Raw genomic sequence first — 19,275 nt, 5'->3', positions numbered from 1 at the left:
CTGATAGCACACTATCCACTGCACCACCTAGCTACTGGGTGTACAAACCTATACCTTGGAAATCAGCAATGCTACAAATCAGGGCTTGGGTTAATGTTTGGTTAATTCCATAAACTTAAGAAAGTTTTAATAATGCAAATTAAACTAAAGATTTACCAGAATATCCCCAGAGAGTAGGGATTATGTGTGTGTTCATCCTTCGTTGCTGAAGAAGACCATGCCATCAGAGAAATAACGACATGACTTGCACTTGATTTTGTTTTGAGTGAAAGAGGGCCGTGTAAGTCACCAGTCTCACTTCTCCTCCAGAGCCATCTGAATCCAGTGACCAGATATTCCTCAGGATGACTGGAGATGACCCAGGATGAGGCAATTGGGATTAAGTGACTTGCCCAAAGTCACACAGCTGGTGAGTGTCAAGTGTCTGCAGAGAGATTTGAAATCAGGTCCTCCTGACTCCTGCACTGGTGCTCTATCCACTGCACCACCTAGTTGCCCCTGGATAGGAGGGATATGTTGTGGTGGAATAGACGCTACATTTTAAAACCTTGGTTTGAATCCTAGCTCTGTTACTTTCTACCTATTACTCTGGGCAATTTATAGGTGCCCTGTGGGATTGGAAACTAGAAAAGACTTTATAAATCACCTAGTATAATTCCTTTATTTTGCAGCTAAGAAATGTGAGAACCACACAGATGATGACATTCTCATGGACAAATGGGTTTTAAACCCAGATTCCCTAAACTCCAAACCTATTGCTCTCTCCACTACAGTGCACTGCTCTTCTACCTCTCTTGGTTTCAACATCTTCATCTATAGAATAAAAAATATAGACTAGATAATTCCTGAGGTCTCTTCTAGCTCTTTGAAGATTCCTTAGTTTTATAGACAGAACACACTACCCATTAGAGGCAGAGTGAAGCCAGTGTGAGTAATTTTTCTCAACCCAGCATTTCACTATTTTTAGGTCAAAGGTTTCCATGGAAAGACCTGTGATAATGATACTATCTTACAATTGTATAATGCTTGAGTTTTCTAAGCCTACATAAGCTATGGCCATTAGCAAATCACATGACTTCTCTGAACCTCGATGTCCTCAACTGCAAAACAGAGATAATACCTATAGTACTTATCTCAAAGGGTTTTTAATGATGATCAGATGAAATGGTTTAGATAAAGAGGTAGGTAAGCCCATCTACAAAGTCCTGCTCAAATGCTTCCTCATGTCATGGAGGTGACTATGTGAGAGAGATGATTATTAATAGCCAATGATTTGGGGAAATCCAGAGTTCCCCTTTTTTCTAAAGTCCTCATTTCAAAACTTAGTCTCTGAAGGTTGAACTAATTTTCTCCTCAGTCCCGGTCAGGAGAATTTTAGGACATTCACAAGGAAAGTAATTTAAGGTGAATTCCTGCCCATTGTGTTCCATTCAAGCAAGTTTGGGTGGAGGTAAGATCCCTTGCATAGACTGCCCAAGGCTGGGGGTGCTCTGAGTGTAGAAATAGTCTTTTTGTCCAAGAGTGACATGATGTCACTCTCTCAGACCCTCATTGGAATAGGCGCATCTATCATTAATTATTAAATTAATTGCTACCCTCTGAAACACCCACTTTTCCAAAGACATATAAGCTGTAAGCCTTGCCACCATGATTGTCTTTGATCCAAGAGAGAGATAGCTAAATAACCATTCCTTTTATTAATAAAATGCTGGCATCATTAATAAAATTTTTAGTTACCCAGAAACTCCATCCTCTTGAACTTTTTGAATGTCACGTTTGGATTCTTGAAGGATATGCCAGGGGAACACAAGCACTAGTAGGTTCTACAATGCTGGAAAGGCTTTAAGGTATGGTCTGGGAATGGACCAAGTCTATTTTCTAAGGAACAACCCAACTAGTGATGAAGAGGCACATGTCCTGGTAATGAAATATTTTTGACCAAGGCAGCCTAAAAAACAAAGAAAGATAAACAAATGGCCCTAGTTCTGTGTAACCCCATTCTGCTGCTACAAACACAATGGGAGAGTTGTGGGAAAGGGAGTAGAAGATGCTAAGAATCTCAGTTTTTAGGCAACCAACACACTTTAACTATTGGCACTCTAAATGCATGATTCTTGTCCAGGGACCAATGAGTGGAAGTATTACTGAGAAAGTTGAATCATGTCAATTGTGCCATAAATTGAACCAGAAGGAGAAAGAAAGTTGCAAATAAATGAAGGAAAAGTTCACATGTAACTACTTGGAGGGACCAGGAAAAAAGAAGTAGGCATACATCTCAAAAGCTATAAGGCATACTATTTCATGGGACCTTTGGTAATCACATATTATGGTATTAGTATCTGCAAAAATTATAAAGATCAAGAACGACTTTAAAGAAGACGTATGAGAGGATACTTCCAACTCACTGCTTTGTGGAAGTGGAAGGTACACAAGTATTGTATATGTTTTCAGATTTTTTAAATGTATTGATTGGTTATGTTGGGTTTCTTTTTTCTCTTCTCTTTTTTTTGTCTTTAAAAAAGTTATTTATTATATAGAATGGATCTCTAGAGAGGGCAAGATATTGAGGTGAACTATGAGAATGTGAAAAAAAAAAGACACCAATAAAAATTTGTTTTTAAAAAATATTTGCAAAAAGATAATTTCAACTTATGCACCAACATCAGTTACTAAGGATGAAGTGATAGAGAAATTCTATGATGTAACTAATAAGACCCAATCAAAACAGTATGTCATTTGATATCCAGTGACTTCTACTCAAAGGTGAACAAAAATTAGTTTAGGGAGACGTAGATGACAAAGTATTGTTCAGGAGAAAGAAGAGAAGCCAAAGACTTCTGGATAATATAGAATCTTCATGCCTACCTATCATGAGGACTTTCTTCATATCAACAAAAATAAAGAACTGACCATTACTAGATGCAGAGAACACCAAATAACTTCACAAAGAATGAAACTGACCACATTTTAAAGAAAGGAAAAGTTGACTTATCAACATGAGAATTTTCCCTAAATCAGTCATTTATGAAGTTAGACCATCAACTCATCAGAACTAAAATCAAAAATTATGATAAATAAGAGTAAAGAATAATAGATTTGCAAAGTGCTTCGCATATATTATCTCATTTGAGTATCAGAATAACCTTCCAAGGTTATTGTATATTATCCCCATTTAAGAGATGAGGAAATTGAAGCTGAGAGACATTAAGTGAGCTGCCGCAGTCACACAGCTAGTAAGTGTATAAGGCAGGATTTGAACCCAGGTCTCCTTGATCAGTGTCCAGTGCCATCCAGATGAGTAGATAGTAATGAGAGTAAGATATGGTATACAATTAAGAAGATTTAAATCTTAATTATTTAACAAGTGACTAAAGATCCAAAATGGGAAATGGATAATAGTAATGACATTGACTTAGATTATCATTTCATTGAAGTTAGACCAATGTAAATTAATTGCTATCATAAGGAAACCAAAATGTATAGAAAGCACCTCAGTCAGCAAACATTTGACTTTCCTGCCAAATAGAGAAAGACTCCTGCCAAATGTAACACCAGGTTAGAACATAAGCTTATCTGTAAAAATTTTATGAAGAATAATAATGGATAAGCAGAATCATCATAAAATAAAGAGAAATAATGGAAGGCAAAACTAACTTAAAGAAAGCTTGGCAAGATATCAAGCTAAACAACAACAGCCAAAGGGCATACAAGGATAAAAATGCAAAGAAGGGCACAAACAGAAGAAAAATGGAAAAGATTTGCAAAATAAAATTTCCACAAACTGTCTATCTTGTCAAAGACAGTGATGCTACCATAGTGGGATCCTAATATCACAATCACTGAGATGCTTATAGAAGATGTATAGAAATGGGCATGAAAGAGATAAAGACAACAAAAAAGCAAACAGATTGGATCAATTATATATAAAAGAAATTCATGCTGGAAAGGATATGTTTGTGAGGACATTGAGGGACTGATATATAAGATCTCTAAAGGAGGGAAAGACATCAAAGGTATTGGAAAAATCTCAGACCTCATTAATAGCAAAGAAAAAAGTGCCCAAGAGAACATCAGTAACTGCTATTTATACATGTGCTTTCCCAACTATAGAAAGTCTATATGAGATACACACACACACACACACACACACACACACACATACACACACGTGTGTATGTGTGTGTGTGTATATATAAATTGAGAGCATCTTCTCAATAAGGGTGTTAGTAGGGAACAATCCTCTGCACAAGATATGGCATACAATTAAGAAAATTTAACTGTTAATTTTTTGACAAGTGGTTAAAAATTCAAAATTAGAAATGGATAACAGAAAACACATTGACATCAATTATTTTAATTTCACCTAAGTTAAACCAATGTAAATTAATTGTTATCACAAGAAAACAAAAGTGTACAAAAAACACCTCAGTCAGCAAACATTTGACATCATTCAACAATGAACCCACATCTTACCATCACACAATTTACTGAAAGATGTAGAGAATATGAATTCTCATTATGATCACTGGTATTGGTTAAAGAAAAGCATTAGAGTAGGAGAAACATTAAATTACATATTGTTTTACAAGATGTCTCTCATCCATATATCAAAATCATTCAGGACTCTTTGGGAGATATAGCAAAAGAAATAAGACTGTTAAATGACACTCATTTTAAAAAGTGGGCATGTTACACAATAGGGAAATTTATGCTTTCCAGAAGCGTTTGCCATTGTGGTGAAGGAGATCAAAAACTTGAGTCCAAGTCAAAGAGGCGTTTACCTGTAGATGCTACAGTCTTCCACACCCTCCGGTTTGATGATAACTTTGATCGCCTCTGGCTTCAAGATGTTGCCAAAGTTAGTTTGATCTATTCATCCATACAGGAAAGATCAAATGGATGAAGAATACCTATTGCCCAGATGTCAACATGTATCTGAATGAACGTTCTATATCTGGTACAGATGATACAGAGGGACAATGAACAAGATTTTTGCAGAAATCTGCAACCAAGTTGGGACTTGATTTATTATTTCTTTGATTCTCTAGACCAGAGGAGTCAACAGAAGGTCAACCCACAATACTTCTCAAGACAGCTCAAATTTGATTAAAATGTAATTGGAAAATATTTTAAATAATAAAAAACCATAAAACATAGATAATGTTAATATACGGCTTTCTAAGTTAGTATACTACCTGCAAGGATCTTCATGGACTATTTAGTGATTCCCCTTTCTATTTGAGTTTAACACCATAAATCCAGGGGAGGGGAACCTGCAGCTTTGAGGCCATATGTGGCCTTCTAGGTCCTTGGGTGCAGCCTTTTGACTGAGTCCAAGTTTTATAGGACAAATCCTTTTATTAAGGGGATTTGTTCTGTGAAGTTTAGATTCAGTCAAAGGGCCACACTTGAGGACCTAGAAGGCCATGTATGGATCTCAAGGCTGCAGGTTCCCCACCCCTGCATTAAAGAAGGCAGTGGAGAAAATATTAAGAATGCAAATGAAATTTGAAAGTGTGTGTCTTGAGCACATTCTTACCACTTCTGCCCCCAAAATGGGTGGTTAGACATTTTCCAATAGTCTTCTGGTCTACCTTGAGAAAGTTGTCAGCTCATCTGAAGTTTAGGGAAAACCAGGGAGGAGGAGACAAAACACCCCTTCTTCAACTCTTTCTCTGCTTCCTCCCCTGAGAAGGAAATTGTAAAAGCCTTGAGTCATTTCTCCCTTTCCTCCTCTTTTTTCATTTTCATACATTCAAAATCAATGAGTCCAGTAATTCTTTTGCCATATTCTCCTTTCTCCTCCTGTCCAGGCCCAAGAATATAGGAATAAATTCCAGAGCATTTGTTCCCTTAGTCAAATGTACATCTCCCCTAAATAAGTATGTGAGATTGACATTGGTCTGGGCAGATATACAAGATGAGCACCAGACTGAGAGGTATGTGAGCTACCCAAAACAGATAGATGGGCATAGCTCTAGGCAAGTATCCAGGAAAGTGAATGAAATGGATACCGTAACAAACAGATGATTAGGAAGGGTGCAAGGCATGTTGTATTACAGTTGTTATTCATAGAGAGTAACCTATCCCTCCCAGCTCAGGAGGGATCAGCATCTGGCCATCTGTTTGCTCACCCATCCATTCATCCATCAGTCTGTTCATCCACCCATCTATCCATTCATTCACTGGACTAAATAAATATCAAGCTTAAGATACTAGAGGCTGCTGGAGGCAGGGAGAATACAAAGATGCCTGCCCTCAGAGTGAAGAAAGAAAAATTCATCTCGGCCTCTCCAAGCATTCTCTGACTTTTCTTATCCATATCACTCAGACAGAGGGCTAGTTTCTACTTTAAACTTTCTCCCAAAATTTGTTCATTTTCAATTGATCTATTGCTCCAAATTCTGCCTCCCTTTGCCTGTAGAGACATTCATTTAGGGAGGAGAAAAACAGCACCTGATGATCACTGGCTGTGTCAGAGAACCTTAATCCAAGTCACACGGGATGGCCAAGTTATTCTATTCCTTAAAAACCACAGGTAAAGGGCCTGGAGCAGAGGAAAGTAGAGCATGTGATACGGCAGGAAGTAACAGAACTATGCTCTATGACTAGGCAGAGTCCTTCCTAGGATGCTACATCCAATCTGGGAATCCATAACTCTCAAGAGATGAAAAGAACTTGGAGAGGGAGGAGGTGTTGTGGAGTTTCCTTCCTCAGAGAGCTCCAAGATAAACAGGATAAACACCCATTTGTCCCAGCTGGCTACACTCAGACCTGCCTAGAGGCAGGGGGATGGCGGAGATAACCTCTTGAGGTTGCTTCCAGCCCTGTGTTTCTATGATTCTAGGAAATAGACAATTATGAGCAACATGGATTTCATTATCATGACATCTCCAAAGTCTCCGTATAAAGCCTATATTTAAAAATATAAACATTTAAGTGAAAAATGTCAGGGGAATAAATATTTGTCTTAAAAGACACCATCTGTTTCAAATTTTTATCTAAAAAAACCCAACATGTGTTTTATTTTAAATTTGTATGTGTGTTGCTATCCTTGTGTTAAGTATTAGGTAAATAGACAGAAGCATTGAGAATCCATTTTCCAGCAAATTTGGTTAGAAATCCTTGCACACGTGATGGAGGAACTAATTTGGGAGCTAATTGGAGTTTTGCGGGAAGCCAGTTCCCCTGCGAGCTCCAAGTGCCCTCCTCTTTTCATGTGCACGAACATTCTCCCAGAGTTGGTGTTTGTTTTGGTTGTGATGTCACTTCACACCTCAGCGGGCACTCCTGACACGGCCTACTGCCCAGCTGTGGAACGCCCAGCAGGCTCCCGGATACAGAGCGCCATAACCCACACAGCCCACGCCCTGCTCCCTGCTAAGGAAAAACACATTTGTTTGGGGTTCAGATGCAGATTCATAGCGCGGTCAATTTGGATGCAAATTCTATTATGCCATAATGTGACTGTGTACACTCTATACACACAGTCACCACAAACTCACTAATGGAAAACATCTTGTTGTTTGAGATGGGGAGGCCTGGCTCCGTGGAGCCATTGCTTCTATAGGCTTCTGGAGCTCAGAAGTCTGTCCCTGAGGTGAGGACTGCCTAGGACACTTGTAGGGGCTAATGCAGACCTAGGAAACAGTGAAGCATGGCCTAGTTCCACAGCACTATGCTGGGAATCAAGAGATCTGGGTTCTAGTCCAACCTTTTCCACTAACTCCCTGTATGAATATAGTGAAGAAATGTCATCTGTCTGGGTTTCACTTTCTTCAGCTATAAAATGAGCAGTCAGTCCAGATGGTCTTCAAGGTTCCTTCCAAAGCTAACATTGTAACATCACTTCTAATCATATTAATATACATTTATATAGCCCTTTAAGTTTTGCCAAATACTTTTCTCATAACAACCCTGTGCTGTTGATGTCCCAAGCACTATGATTCCCTTTTTTACAAGAGGAAGCTGAGCCATGGAGATGTGAAATGACTTCCTCAGGACCACACAGCTAGGAAGTGTCAAAATCTGTATTCAAACCTAGATCTACTGACCCCAAGTCCTTTCCACCCTCAGTCAAACTGCCAACTCCTTAAGACCATGGGAAATGTCTTATTTATATTCTGTCTCTTTCCCTGGCACCTAGCACAATATCTTAGAGGAAGGAGGAGAGAAGAGAAGGGAGGGAGAGAGAGAAAAAGAGAGAGAAAGAACAAGAGGGAGGGGAGAAAGAGAAAAAGACAGAGGGAGGGGAAAGACAAAGAGAGGGAGGGGAGGAGAGAGAAAGAGAGATTGAATGGATAAAGAATAAATATTCAAATGGAAATTCCTTGAGTCTATGAAATGCCCAGCAGCACTAAGTCTTCAGACCAACAGACAAGGACAAAGGAGAAACATCGGAATCATACAGTCATCCTTAGACCAGCCAGTCTGATCTCATATTTGGAAGAAATGGAAAATATTCAAAATGGCTTCTCTCACCTTTGCACAGAGAAGCCTACATTTAAATTAAGAAGGTAAAAATGTGTCTCTGCCTCTCCCTCAATCATCCTTTCCCAACCCTCCCATGAGTTCCTGGCAATCAGAGACATCCTCCAAGTCCATGGGGAATAATTTGATTGCCCAGTGAGAATCTGAGTGACTCATGAAATTCTCAAGCTTTCATCACGCAAACTGGCAAAGTAGGAAGAAGGAAATCTTGACTTCAGTGATGACCCAGAATTATACTCCTGACATAGTCCATCTCCAAGCTAGTTGCTCTTGCACAACTGGTATTTTTTTTAAATAGTAAAGTCCTTCTTGAATCCCTGCTTAACAGCACCCCAAATCATCAAGGTTCTAAATGATGATTCCCCACTTTTTCTAGTGTCCTATTTAATGGAATATTTCACTTTAGCTCTTGGATATGTTTATTTTCTCACTCTGATTTTAAAGATTCTGGGCACTGCTGAGAATGGGATTAGGAAAGGCTCTGGTTATATTGGGTATTTTTCAAAAATACATATTGCATGGAAACTTTCTAGGACTAGAATTGGATGTGTTAGAAGTATAATTATGAAGCCAACAAGGTCAGGGTTTTATTTGACTCTACTGGACAAGCCTAAATGTGAATTTGGATGGCCAACAACACTCTCACATATTTGAAGGTCACCAAAACTGCTACATCTGTCAAGATGGTACTGGCCTCTTCTCAGGCCATCCCTGAGATACAACTCCTCCTTGGGGATTTAATTTTAGTAGCTTTCAAGTTTCTCAAGAGCAAGGACAAATCTTTTCATCTCCCCAATGAGAGGCAGGGTGGGGAGGAGTTCACTGGATCCTTTCAGACTGATCTATGAGCAAAGGGTCCAGAGCTGCCCAGAGCTGACCCATCACATAATGGAGAAGTCAGTGGATTATCTTGTTAACCTCCTGCTTTGAACTCAGAGAACCTGGTTTCAAACCCCACTTCTGAAGCACCATGATCTGTCTTACCTTGACCAGGCCTTTCAACCTCTCTGGGTCTCTGTTTTCTCAGCGATGTACTAGATGCCTTCTGAGATCCCTTTCCATCCTAGATCCTTTGAGAGGCCGATTCACTTGCAGTATCCTCACACTATTCCCAGGCCCACTGCTCCACATTGAGGCATCAGGACGCAGGATGACTAAAAGAAAAGCAGTTATCCACCTCTTAACTATGTACCAAGTATTGTGCTGAGTCTGGGGATCCTGACACAAAAGCCAAGTTTCTGCCCTTGAAAAGTTTATATTCCGTCTGGAGAAGACAACACACATAAGGAAGTGGTAGTCAAGGAGAAGTACTTTGATGTGGAAAGTTATGAAGATGAGGAATGGAGCTGTAGAGGAAGAGATAGACATAACTTGTAAGGATCAATTATAGTAACGATTTGATTTGTATTCTAGTAGTAGAAAGGGTTGGAGAATCATACCAGCAGGGCAAGGTGGTTGTCAAGAAAATAATCTGAGAGTGATGTGAGGTATGGCTGGAACCAACTTAGATGTAGAGGGCAATGAGGTAATCAATCAGTTACAGTAGAGTCTCTAGAGGAACATTCCAGAGAGGAGATGAAAAGGTTAAGTCTTTCAAGGCATGATGGTCTCTGATTCTGTTGGGGGAGGGGAGTTTTTTTGAAAAGATACCTCAATGCTTAGCCCAAAGGAAAAGAACATTAATCATGGAACTTTGCGCATCATGATAGAAGGATTGTGGGAGAAAGGGATAGAAGAAACTTTCCAAATGCCCCTCACATTAGATGAAATCAACAATGTCTCATCTTAACATTCTAAAAAAGTGTAAATTAACCAAGTACAAACAATTGTTTTAGCATAATTTTATTTTGTGACAGTGGTGGTCATCTCCATATACTTCTACTGACTCAGAATGGCTGAACTTGACCAAATGAAACTGGATTGAACCAATTTAGTTAGTTCTGTGTCAGCTGAGTGGTGGATTTTGTGTCAGACATCTGTTTCATGGGTTTCTTGGACCAATGATCTGTTTCTTGTGTTTTAAATTCTGTAGTTTGAAAAAAGGTTACTGCTCCAAAAAAAAAAAAAAAAAACCATGCAGAAAGTAAGAGTTCTTAAAGTGCCTGCCTCAGTGACTGTTAGAGATATTGCAGTATGTGGGGGAGTAAGAAAGTTAAATAGTTCAAGGATGGTTCCAGTCTATTATCTGTTTCTTAAAGGAAAATATAGTTGAAAATTAAAAACAATGCTAAGAAATAACAGATGATGCAAAACAACCTAAGTAATCCTCTGGAAACAAGCCTAAAGTCTTCAGAGGGACCAGGAAGTTTGGAAGGATAGTTACTGATACCTCTACAATCCACAGGTTTCTTATATTTGAAAGAATAGTGAGAAGAAACAATGCTTGTCATGGGCAAGATAATACAAAGGATGAAGTGTTAGAGACTAGGGAAAAAGTCACTTTTACCACTGAAGTTCTTTTTTTTTTTTCATTCAAGGATAAAACTAAACTGTTGTCAGAAGAAATCTAGATTAATTTATATAATCTGGACATTTTCATAACCTGTAAAACATCTACCCCCAAAATATTTTGAGGATTTTTATTTCTAGTGAGCCTGGAAGTCTTCTCTCCATTAAAGGAATGATAAACACTAGTAAGTGTACACTGGGAAGCAGAATTGTCCTAGAATTATAGAAAATACTAAATGAGGATGGAATGTTGTACCATAACCTTGGACTATGCCATACATAAGCAAAACTTAAGAAATTCATCCAAGAAATAAAAATAAACATGCCAGTGGACTGGGAACATACCTGCTTCTAAATCCTATTGAAAATTCATGGACTATAATCAAGGGGTAGGGGAACAAACATTGATTAAGCAACTCTCAGCATTTTACAAATATTATTTTGTTTGATCAAAACTATACTTCTGAAATCCAGACTCGCAACATGAGATCCTTAGGGGTCATGCCATCTGATACAAATTTCCAACCCAGCCCAAGGGGAGTCTTTCCTTTGTGGCTATCCCTAGATGAACTGCTCAGTTCTGTAGGTCTTGTCAATCAACAATTAACTGGGGGCAGTGCCCAGAACTGAGTACGCTAGTATTGTACACTAGTACAGAACTGAGTACTAGTACTGAGAACTGGTACTAGTTTTGACTAGTACTGAGAACTAGTACTAGTACTGAGGATAGAGTGATAATTACAGTTAATGACATTTAATATTTCACATCTTTTAAAAGCTTAAAAATATGTAATATGTCCCCCCTTTGCTAAAAATCACTTATTTTACATAAGAATACACAATGTTGACATACAGTCTTTAATTCTTCATTATGAAAACAAATCACATTGAATATTAAATATACTTTTGACAATCTTTTTTCAAAGTATTTGTTGTGGTTCAGTGGTTTCAGTTGAGTCAGACTCTTTGTGATCCCATTTGGGGTTTTCTTGGCAAAAATATTGGAATGGTTTGCCACTTTCTTCTCATAATACCTTTTTGAAGGTACCCACTGCTACAATCATGCAGCAAATCAACAATAATAAATAATGATAATAATAGCTAACATTTTCATAATACTTACTATGTGTCAGGCACTATGTTAAGGCACTTTATAAAAATTATTTCATTTGATCCTCACAACAACCCTGTAAGGTAAGTGTTATCATGACCCCCCATTTTACAGGTGAGGAAACTGAGGCAAACAGTCATTAAGTGATTTGCCCAGAGTCTGAAGTTGGATTTGAACTCAGGTCTTCCTGACTCCAGGTCCAACACTCTATCTACTAGAACCCCCAGCTGCCTCCTAACAACAAGGTTAGCCTACTAGAACCAGTCATAGAATGTTGACATATGCTCAGGTTTCTCCAGGGTATTTCCAATGCACATGAACACAACTCTCCTGGAAGCAGGCTCTCAAGCCCTTACACATGGTGAGGATGATGTCAGAGCCTCTCTGAGCATGTACTCGTCTCTGTTACATATCCATGTACTCAAGCCTTAACCCTAGTCACCACCCCACCCCACTGCCAACAAACCCTTAAAAATAAGCTCACTCATAAAAGAAATGACAAGCTGTTCTGGACAAAGATCCTTCCAGTGAACCACAAAGGGCAAGTTGCATGAATGCTAAGTGTTGTTTGAAAGGCTGACATTGGCCAACTCTGACTTTTGGAAAAACAGGATGAAAAGAATCTCTCTGATTTAAATTCACCCTCAAGTCTTGCCATCCTCCTCCAGAGCAGAGCACAGGAACTCGCTAAAATTTGGACTCTATTGGAACTGGAAGTCCTGGGCTACAGTAGCAGAGACCGCTAGTCAATCAACACAATAGGTTTGTAAATTGTGGAGGAGATAGCCCACCAAGGCCCCAGGACTAAGAGCCTTGACTGGGACACCCCCAAGACAGCCAAAGAAGCCAGGGATAGAGAAGGAAGCTTAAAAGGGAGAAGGGGAAAGGAGGAGAAGTGTGAAGAAGTGGGGAGTAAGGAGATAAAATTTTTAAAATCTGAGGAAAAAATGGACGGAGCCTATTGATCCTGGACCTCACACAGACACAAACACAGACCACCACCCTACAGTCAGTTTCTCCAAGACTCCTAACCTTCAAGCCCCAAAGGATAAATTTCCCTGGAGCCCAGCTGGACAGAAGGAAAAAGCAACTAGGAAATATAAACCCATTAGTACCAAACTCCGCCTTTTATGCAGACAACTTATCATACAGAAACTCCATAGTCCCTTAACCCAAGACTTCCTCAGACAAGCCTCTATTCCCCTAGGGATTTATGTTGTGTCAGGAATCACTAAACATGAAAGAAGTGAATAGGCCTTGCTCATAATCCAGTTCTTTTATTATTACTGCAAAACCTTTCCACAGAGGCAGCATGCTAGGGGGAGAAACCAATGGACTTGCACGTAAGAGTCCTAGGTTTGAAGCCCAACTCAATTAATTATTAGCCTTTAGCAAATCTCTTCTTGTAGACTCAGTTTCTTCAACTGTAAAAAGACAGGGCTGAACTAATAATCTCCATGGTCCCTTCTGGCTCTAAACATACACTTCTGTGACTCAACTCTGCCACTTATTAGCTAGGTCATAGTGTTCTTACATACCACACAATCAACCAAGCAAGCATTTATTAAGCATCCACAATGTTTCAGGCATCACTCTAGGTGCCAAGGGTATAAAAACAGGCAAAAGACAATCCGTGCCCTCAAGGAACTTATAGCCTAAATCTACTCAGGGTGGAAATGACCTGTGCTTTCTAGAGTGGCAGCATCAATGGGGCAACGTCCATTGGTGCCAAATAATGTAACTGTTCTCAGTCACTGCCACACTGCCTTCTACTGTCAGAGGGGCTCTTGCTTGGCATCCCCATTGCTGATTTCTGAAATAGTCTTCCTTCTTCTCTCTACTTTTCTTTTGTTTTTTCCTCTCTGACTCTTCTTTTTATTCTCAGTCCCAGTATGTTTACCTCTCATTGACCTCTAGGGAATTTTCTACTGGCCACAGAACAAAATCCAAATTCTTTCATTAGCCTGGCATTCAAGGTCTACCTCAATCTGGTACCACTCTACCTTCACAGCCATATTTCACATTATTGCCCTCACATCATATGGTGAATAACTTGCCACCTTCCATATACATCCTGAGCTCTCTCACCATTGGGACTTTGCTCACACTATTTTCTATGTCTGAAATGCCCACTCTCTCATGAAATTGAAATCATTCTGAATGCAAATTGAAGCATACTATTTTTCACTTTATTTTTTCCTGGTTTTTCTTCTTTTTGGTTTATGTCTTCTTTCACAACGTGACTAACATGGAGATACGTTTTACACAATTTCACTTGTATAATCTATATCAACTTGCTTATTGTCTCAAAAGGTGAGAAAGAGAGAAAATTTGGAGCTCAAAAAATTTTTTTAAATGAATGTTAAAAATTACCTTTACATGTAAATAGGAAAAAATAAAATATTATTTTTTAAAAAAGAAATAAATAGCCTTTAAAAGCCCAAAGAAGAACAGAAGAAGCTTTTTTTAAAAAATGCTATTCTTTCTTTAAAATCGAGTTCAAATAATACCTCTTCCATAAAGCCTTCTCTGATCCTTCCTATCAGAAATTATTTTTTCCCTTCCTCTGGCCTGAGTAGAGCTTTATATACAGAAATAGCTAAGTAGAGAAATTCTTGGATGTGGACTAAGGATAGACCTGAGTTTAAATCCTGTCACAAATATTTACTAGTTGTATGATCCTGGGCAAGGTGCTTCTATCCACCTCAGTTTCCTCATCTTTAAAAGGGGATAATAACAAAGCTATCTCCTAGGATTATTGTGAGGATAAAACGAGATCATATTTGTAAAATGCTTTGCAAACCTTAAAACACTATATAAATGCTACCTGGGATTGTTATTACGCCCAGTGCTCCTTAGTATTAAAGCTATTTTTATATGTTATATATTCTTTCATAGTATTGTTACCTCCTTGAGGTATTCTAATTACCTTTGCTTCTTCTCCAGCCCTCCAATACAGTGTTCTAGATGTATACGGCAATGGCTTTGTGATGACATCGATGCAGGAACCCCTTCCATTGGGGCACACGGAAATCCAATTATGCCTTCTCATCTCGTGAGATCCTGGTCCATGTTTTGCAATAAATACCCTGTAGAGGCTCTAGTCAAAAAGTGGGAGTCATCTTCTAGATCTTTTTTACAATACGTAGATATCAAGCAACCACTCATCGTCCCTCTTGCTCAATACATAATCCACCCACCTTCTTTTCCAATTATATCCTTATGCTACTTCCTGTGTATTCGTGATGGCTGGAAATATGAAACAGCCTATTTCACATTCATCATGTTTCTCCCAAGAGGGAGAGTGGAGAGGTGCTCTGCGCAAGGGCAACTCTCTGGTGCCTTGCCTAGAGAATTGGATTGGAATCAGGGAGAGCTAAGTTTGAATCTCACCTCAGATACTTACTAGCCATGTGACCATGGAGAAGTCACTTTACCTCCTTCTGCCTCAGTTTCTTCCGCTGAGGATGAGAATAATAATAGCACCTAACTCAGTGAGTATCAAATAAGATAGCACAGGTAAAGTGCTTTGTAAACCTGAAAGCACTATTTAGTGGGTTATTATTGTTATAATGTTTATTCATTTCCAACTTTTCATGACCCCAATATCATCCATAAGGTTTTCTTGGCAAAGATACTAGAATGGTTAACCATTTCCTTCTCCAGCTCATTTTACAGATGAGGAATTGAGGCCAACAGAGCTCACCCAGGATCACACAGCTAGTAGTATCTGAAGTCACATTTGAACTCAGTCCCTTTTGACTCAGGGTCCAGTGTTCTATTTACTGCACCATTTAGCTGTAGCAGCAGCAACAGCAGCGACTTAATAAAATATTTGTTGAATTGGATCTCTTCCTTCTCTCTGCTTTTCTTTCTTTGTTTTCTTATTTGGGGGATTTTTTTGTTGTTGTTGTTGGTTTGTTTGTTTTGAGAGCTGAAAGTTACTTCAGGGATCATCTATTCCAAATCTCCTATTTTGTTTTTAATTCTTTTAATTGATATTTTTTGTCCTTACAGTGCAGGCATTCCAACTCTCCCTGCCCTTCACTAAACCCACCCTTGTGACAAAGAAAAACAATTATGAAAAAGCACCTAAAGCCATGAACACCTTGGACAATGTACATAGTATTCAGCCTATCACTGCCTAGCCCTTAACTGCAACTTTTTCTGTTTCTTATCTCTTCTATCTCCCATTTCTTTCCCCATGTTCTTTGGCTCCCACTCAAAAACATTGCCAATCAATCTGAATCATCACCAAATCTCATCTGTGGGAAGGAACTTATCGGCCAATTGAGCCCACCTGTAACTAAGCAAGAATGAACCTCTACGTTATCCTCCAATAAATTGTCATCCAATCTTTACTTCTGGACATCTAGTAAGGGAACTATCCCAGAAAGCAGCCCATTTCACTTTCTTTCCAGATGCTTAAACAAACAATTGTGGCATACCAGATATAACCTAAGAGTCTGACTTTATTTAGCTAACTTCATGAGTTGTTGGATATTCAAAAGCTGTGTCAATATCTTTTTTAAATTTTTTTATTTGTTTTGAACATTCATTTCCACAAAATTTTGAGTACCAATTTTTCTCCTCATTTCTCGCCTGTCCCCACCCCAAAACGTCCAGCACTCTACTTATCCCTATTGCCAATCTGCCCTGCCTTCTAACATCCCTCCCTTCCCTTATCCCCATCTTCTCTTTTGTCCTGTAGGGTGAGATAAATTTCTATACCCCATTACCTGTATTTCTTATTTCCTAGTTGTATGCAAGAACAATATTCAACAGTTGTTCCTAAAACTTTGAGTTCCAACATCTCTTCTTCCCTCCTTCCCCACCCGTCCCCACTGGGAAGGTGAGCAATTCAATATAGGCCATATCTATGTAGTTTTGCAAAGGACTTCTGTAATAGTCATGTTGTGTAAGACTAACTATATTTCCCTCCATCCTATCCTGCCCCCTCATTTCTTCTATTCTCTCTTTTGACCTTGTCTCTCCCCAAGAGTGTTGACTTCTAATTGCTCCCTCCTCCCATTGCCCTATCTTCCATCATTCCCCCCACTCTGCTTATCCTCTTCTCCCTCACTTTCCTGTATTGTAAGATAGGTTTTCATACCAAAATGAGTGTGCATTTTATTCCTTCCTTGAGTCAAATGTGATGAGAGTAAGCTTCATGTTTTCTCTCTTACCTCCCCTATTTTTCCTTCCACTGAAAAGTCTTTTATTTGCTTCTTTTATGAGGCATAATTTGCCCCATTCCATTTCTAACTTTCTCCTCCCAATATATTCCTCTCTCACTCCTTAATTTCATTTGTTTAGATATAATCCCATCCTATTCAACTCACCCTGTGCTCTCTGTCTCTCTCTCTATGTGAGTGGGGGGGGGGGGGGGTGTAATCCCACTAACTACCCAGATACTGAAAAAAGTTTCAAGAGTTACAAATATTGTCTTTCCATGTAGGAATGTAAACAGTTCAACTTTAGTAAGTCCCTTATGACTTCTCTTTGCTGTTCACCTTTTCATGTTTACTATTTCTCTTGATTCTTGTGTTTGAAAGTCAAATTTTCTTTTCAGCTCCAGTCTTTTCATCAAGAATGCTTGAAAATCCTCTATTTCATTGAAAGACCATTTTTTCCCCTGAAGTATTATACTCAGTTTTGCTGGGTAGGTGATTCTTGGTTTTAGTCCTAGTTCCTTTGACTTCTGGAATATCTTATTCCACGCCCTTCGATCCCTTAATGTAGAAGCTGCTAGATCTTGTGTTATCCTGATTGTATTTCCACAATACTCAAATTGTTTCTTTCTAGATGTTTGCAAAATTTTCTCCTTGACCTGGGAATTCTAGAATTTGGTTAAAATGTTCCTAGGAGTTTCTCTTTTTGGATCTCTTTCAGGAGGTGATCAGTGGATTCTTTCAATATTTATTTTAACCCCTGGTTCTAGAATCTCAGGGCAGTTTTCCTTGATAATTTCATAAAAGATGATGTCTTGGCTCTTTTTCTGATCGTGGCCCATAATTTTTAAGTTGTCTCTCCTGGATCTATTTTCCAGGTCAGTTGTTTTTCCAATGAGATATTTCACATTATTTTCCATTTTTTCATTCTTTTGGTTTTGTTTTGTGATTTTTTGGTTTCTCATAAAGCCATTAGCCTCCATCTGTTCCATTCTAATTTTGAAAGAACTACTTTCTTCACTGAGCTTTTGAACCTCCTTTTCCATTTGGCTAATTCTGCTTTTTAAAGCATTCTTCTCCTCATTGGCTTTTTGAACCTCTTTTGCCAATTGAGTTAGCCTATTTTTCAAGGTGTTATTTTCTTCAGCATTTTTTTGGGTCTCCTTCAACAAGTTGTTGGCCCACTTTTCATGATTTTCTTGCATCTCTCTCATTTCTCTTCCCAATTTTTCCTCCACCTCTCTTACTTGATTTTCAAAATCCTTTTTGAGTCCTTCCATGGCCTGAGACCATTAAATATTTGCATTGGATGTTTGGGATACAAAAGCCTTGATTTTTAGGTCTTTCCCTGAGGGTAAGCATAGTTCTTCCTCATCTGAAAGGATGGGAGAAGATATCTGTTCACCAAGAAAGCAACCTTCTATAGTCTTATTTTTTTCCCCCTTTTTTGGGCATTTTCCCAACCAGTTGCTTGACTTTTGAGTCCTTTTTCAAGAGTGGGTATATTCTGAGGGTCTGTAAGATCTCAGTTCCTCCAAGGTGGTACAATCAAGCATGTACACTGGTCTGGGAGCAAGCAGAAATTTTTGTGCCCAGAATCTGAGTAATAGAGTTTCCTCTTCACAACCACCTTGCCTCCAGTTCCACCAAGCCAGCACTGGGGGCTGACATTCAGATAAACTCCAGAGGCAGGGCCACCATTCAGTGTGAGATAAAGATCAGCTGCTCAAATCCCCCAGGGGTATTAGGTGGGGGCAGGGTCTCTACACAGGGTTGAGGTAAGAATCAGCTGCTCAGTGCCCCCAGGGGTTTTACAATCCAACAATGGATGCAGGCTGCTGTAGGGGCTGCAGTGGAAGCTGCTGTCCCCGCCTGACATTGGAGATATGGGAAGGCCTTTCTCCCTTCTCATGGGGCTGAAAAAACCCTGTCACTGACCTCTGTCACCTTCAGGTTGAGGGATCTGTGAACTGCTGCTTCTGGGACTGGAGATTCTGCCCCCAAAGCCTGTTCTCATCCTCCTCCCAGAGCTGCACCATGTGGCCAAGGCTGGGC

At 39.2% G+C, this 19,275-nt stretch overlaps 1 protein-coding gene across 13 annotated transcripts in view; it reads right to left on the bottom strand.

Annotated features, from left to right (window-relative positions):
* Positions 1–19,275, bottom strand: part of LOC140521092 (E3 ubiquitin-protein ligase TRIM7-like) — a 93,344-nt gene that overhangs the window by 64,381 nt on the left and 9,688 nt on the right. For 8 of the 13 annotated variants that reach the window (XM_072635787.1, XM_072635774.1, XM_072635773.1 and 5 more), the window contains exons 2-4: positions 14,979–15,149; positions 9,475–9,644; positions 5,540–5,687 (exon numbers count right to left, since the gene is read on the bottom strand). The exons of 1 other annotated variant lie outside the window; for it this stretch is intronic. The gene's annotated coding sequence lies outside the window, so the exon portion shown is untranslated. The remainder of the gene's footprint in view (positions 1–5,539; positions 5,688–9,474; positions 9,645–14,978; positions 15,150–19,275) is intronic. 4 more of the 13 variants (XM_072635783.1, XM_072635780.1, XM_072635781.1 and 1 more) reach the window with 3 other exon arrangements.

Source organism: Notamacropus eugenii, chromosome 1, assembly GCF_028372415.1.
Source record: "Notamacropus eugenii isolate mMacEug1 chromosome 1, mMacEug1.pri_v2, whole genome shotgun sequence".
Classification (NCBI taxonomy): Eukaryota; Metazoa; Chordata; class Mammalia; order Diprotodontia; family Macropodidae; genus Notamacropus; species Notamacropus eugenii.
Note: the sequence above shows the minus strand (reverse complement) of the source record. Positions and strands in the feature narration are given on the sequence as shown.